The sequence below is a fragment of the Panthera pardus genome, unplaced genomic scaffold (genome assembly GCF_024362965.1).
Source record: "Panthera pardus isolate Hobbes unplaced genomic scaffold, ASM2436296v1 HiC_scaffold_17, whole genome shotgun sequence".
NCBI classification, from domain to species: domain Eukaryota; kingdom Metazoa; phylum Chordata; class Mammalia; order Carnivora; family Felidae; genus Panthera; species Panthera pardus.
The window spans coordinates 55,673,108-55,679,107 of NW_026526732.1; positions in this window are offsets into that span (position 1 = coordinate 55,673,108).

Genomic DNA, 6,000 nt, shown 5'->3' on the forward strand with positions numbered 1-6,000 from the left:
AATGTACAAAGCGTTACGGGAGTTTGGAAACATTACTAACACAGCCTGGGAGTCTGGGAGGGAGGAAGAGGAGTGGTCTGCCAAGATTTATTATAAAAATGGTCCTTGAATTGATACTTAAAGGGCAAAGGGAACAGCAAGGAAAGGGGAAGAGAAGGGAAGAAGGAAGAAAGGGAAAGGGAAGCAAAGGGGGAGAAGGGAAGAGGGAAAAAGAGGAAATCTCATGCACACTTGCTCAAATATTTTCAAGTTCAGAGATTCCATCTTTTATTCCTGATTCCCCCAAACAGCATTCTTCAAGCCACTCCCCCTTTGAGCCACCAGTTCCAGATTTGTTCTACCAAATCTGGAACATATTTTGGTTAACACACTGTGCACAATGCATGCACATTATTTATTTATATATCTGTGTCTCATAGTAGCCTGAGAGAAACTTAAGGACATTTCTCATTAATTTTTATATTTTCAGGACATAAATGCTCATTAATTGAAATAATTACTCAAATAAATTGGTACACTAACTTAATTGGATACTTAGAAAGTTTCAGGCACAGATCTTTTAGATTGTACACTTTGTTGTTTTCTTTTCTTTTTTTTCTCCAGGAGATAGAGTGGGGGAAGGGGCAGAGAGAGAGGGAGAGCGAGAGAATCCCAAGCAGGCTCCATGAGAGGCTTGAACTCATGAACCGTGAGATGACTTGAGCTGAAATCAAGAATTGGACGCTTAACTGACTGAGCCACCCAGGCGCCCCTAGACTGTACACTTTGAAAAAGCAAAGATCCCGTGTGTCTTTTTCACTGTAATCTCTGCAATGACCAGCACAGTGCATGGCACAGAGTAGGCACTCAATGTACAATTTTAGTTGAATCATTAAGAAATCAGGTCTATGCATAGAAGCATAACATACAGTACTCATGATGAATCTAATGAGGGAAGCAAGCACCTTCATACTATACAACTTGATTAAATAAATTACAACTTGCACAATAAAACACGCTAAGTGTTCTAACCAAAGTGCTTCACTGCTTTTCAGTCCTTGAGAAACAGATCTACTTAGGCTTGTTTGGGCGACGAATTAATTTATCCCAGCATTTAGGTGGCTCACGGGATATCCCACAGAGCCAGAGAGCCAGACCCTGAAACCCATCTATGTCCAGCCACCACAGAGAGCCGGTCTAGCAACACTGCTCTCCCCTCTCAGCACAAGGAGCTTCACACAGGCAGTGCTGTTCCTATCACCCCAAGAATCAAAGGCCTGTTCCAGTCACTCTCGATAGACGATCAGCCTCCCCCCCTCACCCCACTTACACATGTACTGTAAAAGGAGTAAGAGTTTCTAAAAGAAGAGTTTTATGAAGGCATATCTGATGTGGGGGAGTCTGGGTCATTTAACAGCTTCCTAGCTGCAAGGGAAATTAAAGTTTTCTGGATTTTACTTCAGAGAGATGAAATTCATGTGGCTGAAAATTTGCCAAACGTAGCACATCCCATAGCACATAACACAGTCTAGGCCCCAAAAAGCATGAAAGATGGTCACTGCCAGAGGAAAGGGCAAAAGGCTATGGGAACACAGAAGTGACTAACTCTGTATGGCTCAGGGAAGTCATTAGCAAGGAGGTGACTGGTTTATGAGCTGTGCTGATGAATAAGAATTTACCAGATGGAGAAGGAAGGGCCGGCAATCCAGGAAGAGTAAACAACATGGGCCAAGTCCCAGGATTGTGAAAGGGTGTGCGTTGTTGGTGGCGAGTGGTGAGAAGCTTAGTGAGGTTGGGGAGAAGGAGGATGGGGTGGGGCAGAGTGGCAGGAGATGACGATGGTGGAATTAGGTGGGGCCAGATGGCTAAGCACTCGTTAAGCCATATGCTTTTAAGGAATTAGCTTTCAGGCAATAGGGACTGAGGATACATTTTTAAGTCGAGGAGTGACATAAACAAATTTGGGTTTTATAAAGTGTACCCTGAATGGAGTGGAGCAGGGTGAAACTAACTGAGGAAGACCAGGTAGGAAGTTGCTACAAGAAGTCAGGTGAGGGCGATAGGAGCCCACGCCAAAGCAGTCGGGTGGGAATCGAGAGGAGGGTACATGTAGGAGATGGAATCACTAGGAATTGTGACGAACAAAGAAGGAGAAGCAGTCATGGATGACTATGAAATTAGGTTTCCAGGTTAGGTAAACGGACGGAGGTGAAACCATTAACTAAAAAACAGTAAAACAGGAGAAAGAGTAGGTCATGAAAATAAATTTGGTTTTGAACATATTAAGGCTGAAGTGCTTGGTGGCTATATGAGCAGAGATTTCTAAGAACTCATTGAAAAAGATGGTTCTGGAGGTCACAGGTCGAAGCTACGTGTCATTGAATAGGTGGGAGTTGATGCCATGAAATTGAATAAGATCACCCAGGGCAAATGTGTAGAATAAGGAGGAACAAGGTAAAAACTCTGAATAATGCTAACATTTAACTCACACTAACATTAAGACGTAGGAGGATATCTGGCACAGAGTGTATCCCTTTGGCAAGGTCATGTTGTTTCTGTCTTTAGGATTTTACTGAATAGGTAGAGGTGGGGTCCTCTTATCTATCTTATCATGCCCTTCACACTCCTCTCCCTCTATCCAGCAATTGGAGGTCCATCTCTAATCTCCTCTCATGCTCCAAGAGGCCAACTCCCTCTAACCTACAGCGATTATTTTTTTCTTTCTCTAGACTTCTGTTACACTTTCTATCTGAATTTAAGTTGACATTATGGTAGATTGTAAAAATGCCCACAATTCTCCACTCTTTCCATAAAGAAGCAGGGTCTCTTTTCTCACTCCTTAAATCTGGGTTGGCTGTGCCTTATTTTGGTAAATGAAACGTTAGCACAAGTAATGCAAGGAGTACATGAAAAGATCTTGCACACTGGGCTTACCTCCTTGCTTCTCTTGGAATCTTACTGCTATATGAACATGCCTAGATTAGCCTGCTAGATGATAAGAGATGCGTGGCCAAGTCACCCCCATCACTCCCTTCTAACAGAGAGCCACCTGTCACAAATGTGAGTGAGACCATTTGGGATCAGCCAGTCCCATTTAAATCACCAACTGGTCATTGACACATGGAAGAGACTATTAGAGATTAGTGGAAGCTGTCCCAGATCAGAACTGCCCAGCAGAATCATGAGCTAACCAAATGGTTGTTTTAAGCCACTAGGTGTTGTTGTTGTTTGTCTAAAAATATTTGTTGCAGAAAAAAAAAAATAGTGACCTGGCATAAGGTCAATAAAGAGCCAACTCAGTTGCAAACACCATTTGTATTTTAATGTCAGAGATATAAAATGAATGGAAGCTGTGGAAAATCCTGAGCTCTCACATAAAGATTCAATTATATTCAAACTACTTAATAAGAAAATGCATCTCAGCCCAAAGCAGTCACAAAGTGTTTACTTGAATTGGACCGATTAAAATCTACTTAAAAATCATTTAAAGAGGTGGAACTGGGAATCCTCAAACTGGCCTTAATATCACCACCATTTTTACAGTACACTTGTACTATATTAGAAAGATAGTGTTCAATTAAGTCACTAAATTTTGAGGTAGTTTGTTATGCAGCAATAGGTATTAGAAAACTAATCAGATACTAGCAGATTAAAATCTGTTCCCTTCAACTACTATTTAGGTGAGGTCATATTCTTGAAGTCTCCAACGTACAAATTAGCTGTACTTTGTAAGTCAGTTATTTGAAATTTGGAATACATTGCCTCATGGAAACAGATTTATTTAGAGGTCCACTTCATACCCTAGCCCACAGGAGTCAATTTAACATATGATGGAGCCCAAATACCTTATTTTAATACAAAGCCATAGAACATAATTCTCTTAGTAGTAGTGTTGACTTGGGGCGCCTGGGTGGGTTAATTGGTTAAGCATCTGATTCTTGATTTTGACTCAGGTCATGATCTCATGGTGGTGAGATCAAGTTCACACCAGGTAAGTGTCCATAAATAGTTGAATGGATAAAGAATATGTGGTATGTATACACACTGGAATATTACTTAGCCGTAAAAAGGAATGAGATCTTGCCATTCATGACAACCTGGCTGGACCTAGAAGGTATTATGCTGAGTGAAATAATTCAGAGAAACAACTACAAGATGATTTCACTTATATGTAGAATTTAAAAAACAGAACAAATGAGCAAGTAAACAAAAAACCAAAACAGAAACAAATTCATAAATACAGAGAGCAAACTGATGGTTGCCAGAGGGAAAGGGGTGAGGAGGATAGACAAAGTAGGTAAAGGGATTAACAGGCACAAACTTCCAGTCATAAAATAAATAAGTTATGGGGATGAAAGGAAAGCATAGGGAATACAATAATATTGTAATAATTGTGCATAGTGAGATAGTAACTACACTTACCGTGATGCATTTTGTAATATAATTGTCATCTCACTATGTTGTACACCTGAAACATAAATAATATTGTATGTCAACTATACTTCAGTAAAACAAAAAAAACTTAGCACTCAACAAAATACAGTTTACAATGTTCTATATCCAGTAAAAATTACTAGACAGATAAAGAGGTAGGTAAATAAGATTCATAAGCAGGGGAAAATTCAGTCAGTAGAAACTCATCCAGAAATGACAAAGACGATGGAAATAATATACAAAGCTTAAAACCATTATTGTAAATATTCCCAAGCATTTAAAGGAAAACATGAACATAACGAAAGAAAGGAAAAATAGAGAAAAGAATCAAATGAAATGTCTAAAGGTGAAAAAAAAATGTCATATCTAAAATGAAAAAACAGGGGCGCCTGGATAGCTCAGTTGGTTGAGTGTCCAACTTCGGCTCAGGTCATGATCTCAGTTGGTGAGTTCGAGCCCGGCATTGGGCTCTGTGCTGACAGCTCAGAGCCTGGAGCCTGCTTCAGATTCTGTGTCTCCCTCTCTCTCTGCCCTTCCCCTGCTTGCACTCTGTTTCTGTCTCTCTCTCTCTCTCAAAAATAAATAAACATTAAAATAAAATTTAAGTGCAGAAAAGAAATGATTCACCTAGGATTTTTTATCCAGTGAAAATATTCTTTGAAAATGAAGACAAAAATTAAGATACACTTAGAGAAACAAAATCTGAGAGAATGTATCACCAGTAGACCTGCACTATAAAAAAATAAAAATATTAAAAATAATAAATAAATAAAATATTAAAGGAAGTTCTTCAGCTGAAGGAAAATGATTATCAGACAGAACGTAGATCTGTTATTATCAGAGAGAACATAGATCTATATGAAAGAATGAAAGCATATTAGAAATGATAACTATATGGGTAACTACAAAAGACATTTTTTTCTCATTTAAAAATTTGTACAAGAGAGCTGACTAGAGTAAAAATAATAGCAATGTACTGAGAAGTTTATGACATACTTAAAAGTAAAGTTAGGACAAAAATAGCACAAAGGAGCAGAGGTGGGAAATGGAGGCATGGGGGGAGGAGGAAGGGAGGAAGAGAGAGAGAGAAAAGTACAATGAACCCCCATATACTTTTCACTCTGGCTCATCAATTGTTCAAAATTTGCCACTTTTATTTTCTCTCTCTCTCTCATGTGTTAATTCAGCAAATTTTCGTTGAATTATTTGAAGATAGTATGCTGACATGAAGATACTTCACCCATAAATACTTCAACGTGTGTCTCTTAAGTACACGGATAATCTTCCACATAACCATGATACAATTACCACACTCAGAAAATATAACATCATTATAATACTGTCATCTAATATAAGTTCATATTACATATTCCCAACTGTCCATAGACCACATGTTTTGAATCCAAAATTGAGAATCCCTCCCAGAAGGAAGTTCCCCAGCACTAGGATTATATCTTTCATGTTCCTGTCACCTCTCTGGCACCACAAAAACAAAACTTGGTTTACTCTCATCTCTACCGAATTTCAGCTATTCTTTTGTGTGAATGTTTCCAAGTCAGGTGTCCATTTGCACTTATTTCTGTGACT